The 12274-nt window shown below is 52.4% G+C and overlaps 1 protein-coding gene across 12 annotated transcripts in view; it reads left to right on the plus strand.

Annotated features, from left to right (window-relative positions):
- Positions 1-12274, plus strand: part of IQSEC1 (IQ motif and Sec7 domain ArfGEF 1) — a 291864-nt gene that overhangs the window by 200710 nt on the left and 78880 nt on the right. The window contains exon 1 of one of the 12 annotated variants that reach the window (XM_079122229.1): positions 11383-11582. The exons of the other annotated variants lie outside the window; for them this stretch is intronic. The gene's annotated coding sequence lies outside the window, so the exon portion shown is untranslated. Of the gene's footprint in view, positions 1-11382; positions 11583-12274 lie in introns of those variants that run through there. 12 annotated transcript variants of the gene reach the window in all.

Below are 12274 nucleotides of genomic sequence, written 5' to 3' on the forward strand. Positions count from 1 at the left end.
GAACTGCTGTAACCCTTTCGCAGGTGGTGCCCCCGTGATCTAATCCCCCCTTCTCTCTCTAATCTAGGGTCACTCTGTCACTGAGCTACACCCCAGCCTCTTTACTGCTTAACATAAGGTCTTATTAAGTTGCAGAGGCTGGCCTCCACCTTGTGATCCTCCTGCCTCAGCCTCCCCAGTTGCTGGGATGACAGGCGTGCACCACCACGCCTGGCTCTCCCCATCTCTCAAAGCCCCCACCATCCCTTAGGGACCCACCACCTCTCGATACTGTTACCCTGGGGATCAAGCGGCCAGAATGCAAATCTCTGGGGGCCCACCCACATCTAGACCATAGAACGACTTTCTCGGTCTGTGGTCTCCAGTGTCCAAAAGCTGTGGGGACGGAGTTTGATTTCCTTACATCTGGAGTGGGAGGACAGAGATGAGTCTGGAGTCCAGCCTTGTTGGAGGCTGGGACCTGGACGGAGATGAGGGGAGTCTACACCCACTTCTCCTGGTGCAGGAACCTCCCCATAACTCCAGGTGCACCCCAGCAGCAGAGAGAGGGATTTGTGTGTGTGCATTTCATGGCCGAGTCTCCCTGCACATAGTAGATGCTCAGTGAACACTTTGTTGGGTGAATGAATGAATGCATGACTGTAAGGGCACCCCAGCACCGTGCCCTCTGACCTCTCTCTGCTGGGTCTTCTTTTCGGACTCCAACAAACTTGTTTTGTGGGGGGTGCCCCCCAGGGACTTTGGTTTTTCTCCTTTCGATGTCCATGGATTTATTCTCATTATATACAGTTTTCATTATGTGTGCCTTCTTTTTTATATACACATTTTATTTTAGTTGTAGGTAGACACAATACCTTTATTTTATTTTTATGTAGTGCTGAGGATCGAACCCAGGGCCTCTTGCTTGCTAGGTGAGCACGCTTCCACTGAACCACAATCCCAACCCCTACGTGTGGCTTTTTTAAATGTTACAAGGAGCTGGGTGCAGTGACACACGCCTGTCATCCCAGCAGCTTGGGAGGCCGAGGCAGGAGGATGGCAAGGTGGAGGCCAGCCTCAGCCACTTAGCGAGGTCCTAAACAACTCAGCGAGACCCTGTCTCTAAATAAAATATAAAAAGGGCTGGGGATATGGCTCAGTGGGTAAGCACCTCTGGGATCAATCCTGGTACCAGAAAAAAACAAAGAAAAAGAACAACAACAACATAAAAAAAAAAAAGAGTTGCAAGTATAATTTAATGAAAACAAATTTCTCCCATGTTTCATCATTTGTAACATTTCGCCAAATTTTTCTCTTAAAAACATTTTGTTTTCTCTTAGAACTATTTGAGAGGTCACTACCAGCATGCAGAGGGTTGACTTTTACCCCGAAAAACCACTTGCGCATATTTCCTAAGGTGAAGTTCAGGCGGGCGCTGGCGGAACCCTGGCCTGCCGTGTGAGGTCCTGGTTCCACCCCCAGCCTGTAAAAATAGGTCAACAGAAAATGCACCATTACAGCCTCCAAAATCACCATGGCCAATAACCAAATTCGGGAAAATCAAAAAAACCCAGATCTAATATACAACCTGTATTTTGCCAGTGTCCAATTGTTGGCCCGATCTAAGATCTTTCACTGCATTTAATCATCATATGTTTGTGATTTTATTTTATTTTTATTTTTTTATGTGGCGCTGAGGATCAAACCCAGTGCCTCACGTGTGCTAGGCAAGCGCCCCACCACTGAGCCCCAGCCCCAGCTCCATCCTGTTTTTGTTAAATCTTTATTCAGGTGTAATTCACACACTACAAAATTCGCTCAACAATTATTGGCATATTTAGAGAGTTGTGTTTCCACCACTGTGATTTTATTTTATTTTATTTCATTTTTGGCACTGGGGATTAAGTCTAGGGGCGCTTAACCACTGAGCCACACCCCCAGCCCTTTTTATATTTTATGGAGAGACAGGGTCTCGCTGAGTTGCTAAGGTCATCACAAAGTTGCTGAGGCTGGCCTCCACCTTGCGGTCCTCCTGCCTCAGCCTCCTGAGTCTCTAGGATCACACTACTGTGCCCAACACAATTTTATTTTAAATCGCTACCATGACCCTACAAAGAAGGCTTATGCCTGTTTCACTCATTCTGTGTCCAATCCTTCGTCCCTACAACCACAGATCTTGTGTGTGTGTGTGTGTGTGTGTTTTACTGGGGACTGAACCCAGGGTGCTTCACCACTGGGCTGCCTCCCGAGCCCTTTTGAGTTTGAGACAGGCTCTTGCTGAGTTGCCCAGGCTGACCGTGAACTTGCTGAAGCTGGCCTTGAACTCGTCAGCATCCCATGGGGCCTGGCTGAACCTTTCGTCTCTACAGATACGGCTTTCTGAGCATTTCGTACGAATGGAACCACACCGCTCTGTGTGTCTGGCCCCTTCCTTCCAGCACGAGGGTTTCCGGGTCAGCCATGATGGAGCATCGTACAGATAGACTAGAGACTTTCCATGCTCCCCTTGATAGGCGTACGGATCACTTCCACTTGGGGGCTCCTATGAATAGTACTGCTGTTGATTTTTGCAAATAAGATTTTGCGTGGTGTATGTTTTCATTTCTCTTGGATAGGTCCCTAGGACTTCTCCTAGTTACTGGGTCACATGGTAACTCTGTGTTTATTTTTTTTAATTTTTGTTGTTGTTGTTGTTGTTACTAGGAATTGAACCCTGGGGGTGCTTCACCCCTGAGCCACATCCCCAACCCTTTTTATTTTTTATTTAGAGACAGGGTCTCCCTGAGTTGCTTAGGCTCTTGCTAAATTGCAGAGGCCGGCCTCAACCTTGCGATCCTCCTGCCTCAGCCTCCCGAACCACTGGGCTTACAGACGTGTGCCCCCATGCCCAGCTTGTGTTTAATTTTGTAAGAAAGAGCCAAAGTGTTTTCCAAAGTAACTGGCCCTTCTTCCATTCCCTCCAGTAGGATTTGAGGGGTCCAGTGTCTCCAAATTCTCTCCAACATTTGTTACTGTCTGTCTTTGAGTCTAGCCGTCCCCGAGGGTATGAAAGGGCATCTTGTCACGGTTTTGATTTGCATTTCCTCGATGGCCGTGTGCTTCCTGGACTTTCACGAAAAGCCTCTTCAGAATGTTCCCCCATTTTTAAATCGCCAGATCTCCTTCTTGAGCCGGAAGGGTTCTTCGTGTACTATAAATACGAGCCCTTGTATCAGACGGGAAGGTCGAGGCCCAGATGGGGAGGGTGAGGAACCTGCCCGAGCCACTGACTTCTCCCTGGGGAAGTGGAGGGGGCTACCCCTCTCAGAGGGTCGTGGAGAACGGGGATCGTGTGGGTGCCTGCCTGCCTGGCGAGGGGGGTACCCGGTGTCTGCCACCGTCCCTCCGTGCAGGCCTCCCTTCCGGAGCGCCCCTCTCCCCAGCAGAGCGGCCCCAGGCCCTTTGCCAATCCCGCCGCTGCTTGCCTGTTCCTGGGCGAGGCTCTGAGGCAAGCGCCATCCCTGTCTGCAGGCCCCTTCCGGGCAGGAGACCCGAGCCATCAGCCGATGATCACAGAATGGTCACAGATGTGATTTTGATCATTAATAGCTAATATTTATGGACGTCCTGCTCTCTGCCTGGCCCTGTGCTCGGCACTGTCTCGGATACAGAGGAGACTGCGGGAGCCAAGAAGAGGACATCTAGAGGAGGTGACATTTTGGGAACTGGATTGAAAGGATGGGTTTAGACTTCAGCTAAGAAAGAAACACAAAAACTTAGCCTGGGCTGTGAGGCACGCCTGTCATCCAGTGACTCGGGAGGCTGAGGCAGGAGGATGGCAAGGTGGAGGCCAGCCTCAGCCACTGAGCGAGGCCCTGAGCAACTCAGGGAGACCCTGTCTCTAAATAGAATACAAAAAGGACTGGGGATGGGGGCACCCCTGGGTTCAATACCCTCCCCTAAACGTGACAGCGCTAGGAAATTTTACCCATTTGATGGATAAAAATGGCGTGTCATCGTTTTGCTTGATCTTTCTTTCTAAGTGAGGTTTGTGCGTCTTTTTGTATCTTTACACACCTTTTGTATTTCTTCTTCTTTGAAGTAATTAATGCATTGGACTTTGTAAATTTTGAACTGTGATTTTCTCCTTGATTTGGAAGAACACTTTTGCAGATGGAGGAAACCAAGGAACTAGAACAGCAAATGCCCAGTGGCAGGAAATGGCATTGGTGTGCTCCAAGGGGCTGGGCTGTGCGTGACCTGAGGAGAAGAAGCTGGAGATGGAGCTGGCAGGGAGGCAGAGCCAGTTCTGACTGTTGGGCTGAAGGAACTGGACTTTAGCTCACTTAGAGCTACGTGGAAGAATCTTAAGCAAAGAAGGGATGTGATAGCATCTGTATTTCTGAAAATTGCTCTAAGCTGGGCGAGATGACTCATTCCTGTCATCCCAGTGTCTGTGGAGGCCAAGGCAGGAGGATCGCAAGTTGGAGGCCAGCCTCAGCCATTTAACGAGGCCCTGAGCAACTCAGCGAGACCCTGTCTCTAAATAACATATAAAAAGGGCTGAGGGTGTGGCTCAGTGGTTATCACCCCTGGGTTTAATCCCTGGAGCCAAAAAGAAAAGGAAAGAAAGAAAGAAAGAGAAGCTTCCTTTGAATAATGAATATAGGGTAGGACTAGATGAAAATTAAGGATGAAAGTGCAGAATCTTAAATGTCTCGCCGGAATGACTCCTTGCTTGTTGGGCAGTAGGGAGCCACTGAAGGTTCTGGTTGAAAGGAGAGGCAGGGGCCATGGAGAGCTTCCTGTGACACTTCCTGTTCTACTGTCAGCTGTGGAGCGGAGGCAGAGGTAGGGCTGACGCCAAGGCTACTCCCTCGGTGGGGTGAGTGGTTTCGTTTCCCGGCTTGAGGCTCTGCCCCCACGAACGGCTCAGCCCCGTGTGGCTGTGCAGTGTTGTGTCATCTGTCCTTGTACCACGGGACTGACCTCCAACCCAGACAGACAGGGCTGTTGCCAGGGGTAACCCAGAGAGGAAATATGAACCAAGACTTTCCATGCAGGGCACTTGAAGTGGGAGAAGGAAGAAGGAACAGCACATCGGTGAACTGGCAAAGAGCCAGGCATGGTGGCACGTGCCTGTCATTCCACTCTAGGGAGGCTGAGGCAGGAGGATCGCAAGGTGGAGGCCAGCCTCAGCAACTTAGTGAGGCCCCCAGCAACTCAGTGAGACCCTGTCTCTAAATAAAATATAAAAAAGGGCTGGGGACGTGGCTCAGTGGTTGAGCGCCCCTGGGACACCCCTCCCCCCCCAAAAAAAAGGTCATGCAAAGCCACAGATCCTCAACTCTACTCCACGAGTCTGAGGATGGGGAGCCCCCCTACGCCCCAGTGGCCGTTCCACACCCAGTCAGCTTTTCCAGCCGGGGCATGGCATCAAAGCCACAGGAACCTTGACATTGGTCTTATCTTGTTCTTCCCATCATCCACTTGGTAGAAGGGACCTTGAGGCTCAAAAGGGACACTCTCCTTCTGAGGTCACACAAGGAATTATCTCAGGCTAGTGTCAGAGCAGGCTCTAGAAATCAGGGCTTCCAGCTCCCCATTCAGGATCGGAAAGTACTGTTTTTCCAACATAATTTTTTAAGAGCAGAATACGAGCTGGCTGCAGGGGTGAACACCTTTCATCCCAGCAGCTTGGGAGGCTGAGGCAGGAGGATTGTGAGTTCAAGGCCAGCCTCAGCAACTTATTGAGATGCTAAGGAATTCAGTGGGACCCTGTCTCTAAGTAAAATATAAAAAATTTCAGTGATTAAGCGCCGCTGGGTTCAGTCTCTGGTGCAAAAACATAAAGTAAAATAAAATGAAAGCAGCAATATGAGCATACGATACAAAAATACTTAAATGGAAGCTTCCAGCAAAAAGCCAGTTTCCTCCCTGCCCCATTTCACAATTATCCTTGCCTTACCCCAGGGTACTACTGTACCAGTATTTTTTTACATCCTTCCCAGAGACAATATATGGAAGTACCAGCACATATTATATTTCCCTTATTTTTTATATAAAAATATAGGTTTAGTCTCTGTACGACATCTGGCTTTTCTTCACTTACCAAAACATCTTGGAGATAAGATAGCCTCTCGCCAGTCCATGCAGGGACGCCATGTTCTTTTTGGTAGTCTCTTCTACCATAATTATGTATGTGTCATAATTATAGTCTGTTCAATGAGGCCCCTCATCAGCAAGCTTTAGGGAATAAGAAAGGCTTCACTGAATTTTATCCACTTTAAAACATTTATAAGCGCTCCTCTATTTACAACATGTATTCATCAGCCTTCTGTTACTGTAACAAATACCTGAGACAATCAACTTATAAAGAGAAAAGGTTCATTTTGGCTTACGCATTTTAGTCCATGGTCTGTTGGCCCCATTGCTTTGGGCCTGTGGCGAGGCAGCTCACCTTGGTGAGAAGTGTGTGTTGGAGTGAAGCTGCTCACTTCCTGGGCGAGCAGGAAGGGGGAGGAGCCAGGTTCCCAGAGAGGCCCTTGAGTGCACACCCTCAATGACCCGGAGACCTCCCACTAAGCCCCGCCTCTTAAAGGTCCACTAAGCCCCGCCTCTTAAAGGTTCCACCACCACCCCATTTACGCCAAGCTGGGGACCAACCCTTCAACACAGGAGTCTGGAGACTCTAAACTGGGGGCTGGGGTTGTGGCTCAGTGGTAGAGCACTTGCCTAGCTTGTGTGAGGCACTGGGTTTGATTCTCAGCACTGCATATAAATAAAGGTCCATCAACAAACAACTAAAAAATGTTAAAAAAAAAAAAAGATCTAAACCGTAGCAACGGTATTACCTGTCAATCAATGTACTATAGACTGAACACATGCTGCGGACCTTCTGAGTAGCCACACAGCGCACTGCGGGACAGGAGGTTTTTCCTTGTACTCTGGGGCTGTCTGGGAGCTGTGGATCACTGCCACCACCCAGGAACTCAGAGGAGCATCAGACTATGTAACGCTAGCCCAGGAAAAGGTCAAAATTCAAAGGAAGGCTTCTGCCAGGGGTTAGCCCCACACACCTGTAATCCCAGCAACCCAGGAGGCTGAGGCAGGAGGATGGCAAGTTAAAGGCCGGTCTCCGCAACTTAGCGAGATCTATCTGGGGATGTAGCCCAGTGGTAGAGCGGCCCTGGGTTCAATCCCCAGCCTTGTAAAAACAGCAGCAGCAAAATAAGACTTCTACCGAATGCACCGTCATACGAAAAGCAAAAGCAAAACAACCCTAAGTCACACCATCCTCAGCTGGGGACCGTCTGTACTCGACTCTGTGAAAGACACAGACGTGCAAAGAGAAAATGAGATTGGCCCCTGAGCCTCTGCCTACGGAACCCTGTGGCCTTGGTAAAAAATCAGTTAACACAGAAATGTATAAAATGAAGAGTCAAAGCTTTTTATACAACCATGCCACCCCTCTGCCCTTCCAGAAGGTGACCATGGATGACTGTGTTGATCTATCTCTGCCCTTTCAGGGGGAAAAAGTTAGGAAACAGCCCAAATGTAGAAAACATCTTTTTCATTGTTTATTTATTTATTTGTGGTCCCAGGGATTGAACCCAGGGTCACTTAACTGCTGAGCCACATCCCCAGCCCTGTTTAGGTTTTATTTTCAGACAGGATCTCGCTGAGTTGCTTAGGGCCTCACTAAGCTGGCCTCTAACTTGTGATCCTCCTGCCTCAGCCTCCTGAGTCCCTGGGATGGCAGACGTGCACCGCCACGCTCTTTGACATCAAGCTGTGTCCCGTGTCCTTGTATTTGAGATCCATATGTTGTGGTAGCTTTAGTAACTTTGACAGATCATCCTTCCTAGAAGGTAATGCCTTCTCGGATCTTTTTTTCTTTCTTTCTAGAGTCGAGAGTGGAATCCAGGGCTTCATACACAGCTGCATGGCTCTCCACTGAGCCCCACCCCGGCCCTAACAAGATTTTTTGACGTTGCCCTTCAAAAGCAAAAGTGGTCTCAGACTAGTTCATCCCCCCCAATTTGGTAGATTAAAAAGTGGCAAGCAAGCTGAGCACAGTGCCATACCTCTGTCATCCCTGCTACTCTGGAGGCTGAGGCAGGAGGATCACAAGTTAGAGGCCAGCCTCAGCCACTTAGCCAACTCAGTGAGATCCTGTCTCTAAATAAAATATAAAAAGGGCTGCTGGGGATGTGGCTCAGGGGTTCAGTGCCCCTGGGTTCAATCCCAAGTCAAAAAAAAAAAAAAAAAAAAAAAAAAAAAAGATAAGGCTTCTCCAGGAGATGGTTTTAAATTAAGCATTTAATCTTCCCTTAAGTGCTGTGTTTAAAAACATTTTTTTAAGTTCAGCATGGTGCCATCGGCCTGTAACCCCAGAAACTCAAGAAACTTGAGGCTTGCCTCAGCAACTTAGACCCTGTCTCAAAATAAAATTAAATAAGGAAATAAAGGGCTCGGGAATAGAGCTCACTGATAGAGCACTCACTGATAGAGCACTGATAGAGCTCACTGATAGAGCACCTCCTTGGCATGCAGGAAACCCTGGGTTCCATCCCCAGCCTTGCAGAGAAAGAAAAAGAAAACAAGGGCACACGATTTGCACACAATTTGCAATTTGTATTTCTTTAACGTGCATTTAATTACAAGAAGATCGAAGACCTCCAGGAGCCGCGTCCCGATGCTTGGCTGTGCTTTCTAATGGGCTAGTCGTCTTTCTGCTATCGATTTGAAAGAGCTCTTTATGTATCAGGGAAATTAACTTCTGTCTCATTTTCCTGAGTTAACGTCTGTCATAGGGGCTGCTGGGGTTTTTTTTTCTTTTTTCCGGCGTACCATTTTTTTAGCCTTGTTTACGGTATTTTTGTTCCATCAACATAGTTTTAATTTTTATAGAGTTAAATGTATTAATGTTTGCCGTCTAGGCTTCTGGGAATGACGATATTTATTCAGCAGATCTCCCCAGCCTTCCACGCATTATCACAGTTGATGCTGGCGGCATTCAAAAGGAGGTCGGGTGGGAAATTTTATCTGTTCAATCTGTTGAGGGAAGACTTGAAGAGGTGGTAGGGCTGGCCCAGGTCACATAGATCCCCAAATCCCAGCTATGCTTACTTCCCTCACCTGCTTTCCAACCACTGATAACGAAAAGATACGGTGCCGTGTGCAGTGGTACATGCCTGTCATCCCAGCAGCTTGGGAGGCTGAGGCAGGAGGATGGAAAGTTGGAGGCCAGCCTCAGCCACTTTCCGAGGCCCTAAGCAACTCAGCGAGACTCTGTCTCTAGATAAAATAGAAAAAGGGCTGGGGATGTGGCTCATTGGCTGAGCATCTTTGGGTTCATTCTCCAGGGGGAAAAAAATTTAAAAATATGGCTTCTCCAGGAGATCATTTTTAATCATGAGAACCATAAGCATTTTATCTTCCCTTAAGTGCTGTGTTCTAAAATATTTTTAAAGCTAACTGTTCTAGCACAGACCTGGAATCCCAGCAGCTCAGGAGCCTGAGACAGGAGAATTGCAAGTTCGAGGCCAGCTTAGTGAGACCCTGTCTCAAGACAAAAAATAAAAAGGGCTGGGGATGTAGCTCAGTGGGAGAGCACTTTTCTCGCATCCGTGAGGCCCTGGGTTCAAGCCCCAGTACTACTAAAAGCAAAACAAAACAAAAAAGAATCTTTAAATTATTCAGGCAAAGTTGCATGCACCTGTCATCCCAGCAGCTCAGGAGGCTGAGGCAGGAGGATCCCAAGTTGGAGGCCAGCCTCAGCAACTTAGAAAGGCCCTAAGCAACTCAGTGAGACCCTGTCTGTAAATAAAAAATGAAAAGGGCTGGGGATGTGGCTCGGTGTTTAAGCATCCCTAGGTTCCATCCCAGTAGCACAAAACAAACAAAAAACATTTAAATTAAAAAATTAATTTCTGATTCTTAAAAACTCCAACAATATGGGATGTAGGGGCTTGGGCCGGGGTAGGCGGACTCAGGGCTGGGGGAACTCAGGCCTTGCCTTCCAAGCCCAGTCACAGGTGTCACAGGCGTAGTCTTGCCAGGAGGGAGGGAAGACCCGCCCCAGCAACTGGACTATTGCGTATTTGCTGCCAGTTCCTTGTATAGCCTAGGAAAACCTGAGGTGCTCAATAAATGCTGCCTGGTTTGAAGGAGGGCCGTCAGGCACTGCACTTGGACTCTGCAGCCTCACAGGGCTGCATTGAAATCCCAGCCCTGGGAATGCAGGCAGGCGACTTCCTCTCCTCTCCGTGTCCTTGTCTGTAAACCTGGAAGGATAGTTTCTATCGCAAGTAAATGACATAATCCTCCGAAAGTGCTGGACAAAGTGCCCACCTCTCACTCCTGTCCGTCCCCTCCTGGGTCCGCTGCCCACTCCCACCTGGCCTCCTCCCTGTCTCCCAAAAGCCCAGAGAAGGGAAGCGCCTTGCCCAAGGTCACACAGCGCAGCCTAGCCAGCCCCGGGTCTGTCTCCTCATGACATCACTGGCCAGCCTGGACCACGGCCGCCGCATCCCTCTGGCCTCCTGTCTCGCCGCTTCTGGGCACCAGGGGGCGCTGCCTAAGCACAGCCTGCGCCGCTGACGCCCTTGCTCCAACCTGGTCGCGGGCTCCCCGCTGCTGAGGGACGCGCTGCTGCTTTTTGGTCTGGTGTTCTAGGCGATCTGGACCCGCCGGGCACCGCACAATCCCACCCTGGTTTTTCCTTAGGGACTCCCCTCCGGGCGCCCCTGGCCCGTTCCTGCCCCTTCCAGGCCTAGCCTCTCTCGTCTAGGCGACTTCTTCCTCATCCGTGGGGACCCTCTCTGTGACAGCTGCCCGGCCGCTGAGGGCCATGCTCAGCGTTCCGTTATTCCTGAGTCAAGTCTGCTGCGGGATGATGGGTGCACCCCACCCCAAACCCAGGAGCGCGTGTCCTGCAGCAGAGGCGGAGGGGCGTGGTGCCGGGGTGGACGCGAGCCTTGGCGCGCTGTGCGACTCTGGGCCAGTGGCTTGCCCTCTCTGAGCCTCAGTCTTCTCATCGGTGAACTGGAGAGGGCCGCCGAAGCGGGGGCACAGTGGCATTGGTGCAGTTCTCCTTGGGAGGGGCCGAGGGACTTAGCGTGAGGCTGCGTTTGCCGGGTGTTTATTTGGAGATCTCGGGGAGCGTGGCGGCAGTGCTGGGGCAGGCACACCGGGTCCCGTGCTCCGCTCCTGGACTCTGCGGACCCCGCTTCCCGGGCTCATTCGCTGCAGCGGCCCCACCGACCCGTGCGCCCTCAGCCTGCCCAGGCTCGGGTGACGTCGGCGGCCGGGGCGGCACCCGTCCTCCCCGCCTCCCCAACACACGCGCGCGCACACACACCTTCCGAAGGGGGAAACTGAGGCCAGGCGCGGACCTGCCACCCGCCAAGGTCACAGCGCGCGCTGCGCGGGCCGCAGGACAGCCGGGCGCGGGGAGGCCGCCGGGGCCCGGGCGCTGGGGTCCGGCGCGGGCTCCTGGGCGCACCCGGCCCCCCACCCCCCGCGCCTGGCCGGCCGACGCGCTGGGGCCGCGCCCGCCGCGGGGACGGGGACGGGGACGGGGACTGCGCGCGCTCGGCGGCTGCAGGCGGACCCGTGAGGTAGGAGGCGGGCAGGCGGGGGACGCGCGGCCGCGGCCGGTGCGGTGCCCGGGCCCCGGGTGGGGGTCGCCGGGGTCTGCGACGTGGGGACCCCCGGGAGGTCTGGGGGCTGCCCTGCCCCGGGGGCCGCAGCTCGGCGGGCGCGCAGGCGGCTCTCGGGAGCCCAGGCAGGGGGTGCGGGGATCGCGGCTCGGGAGGAGGTTCCGAGGCCGCAGTGGCGGTGACAGCACCTGGGCTGCGGCCGGGGCTGCGGGCGACCCGAGGGCGGAGGGGGCGCCGAGGCCGATCCCTTTGCGCTGGGGCTCTGCGGTGTCGCGCTCCGGGGCGGAGGACGCAGCGGGGCCGGGCTCCGCGGCTCTGCCGACCGCTCGTCCCGAAACCTCGCTGTCGCTGTGGGAGCGATGGTGGAGGATGCGGGGCGGCGGGTGCCCCACCGTGGCGTCCATGCCGCTGGCCGCTTCCCCGAGGGGCCGGGGGACCGCGATCCCAGCCCCAGGGTCGCCGCGCTCGCTCCCTCCCCTCCCCCACCCCGCGCTCCTGCCTCCTCGCGGAGAAGTCGGGCCATTGCTCCCGGTCCGGAGCCCGAGGGTGGGTTGGAGGTGGAAGCATCCCAGGAATTCGCTGGGGGCCTGAAGGGCGCGCCCAGCAGCGGGGAGAAGCTTAGCCTGGCCCAGGGACTTGAGCCAAAGGGG

Source organism: Sciurus vulgaris (genome assembly GCF_902686455.1).
Source record: "Sciurus vulgaris genome assembly, chromosome: 19".
Classification (NCBI taxonomy): domain Eukaryota; kingdom Metazoa; phylum Chordata; class Mammalia; order Rodentia; family Sciuridae; genus Sciurus; species Sciurus vulgaris.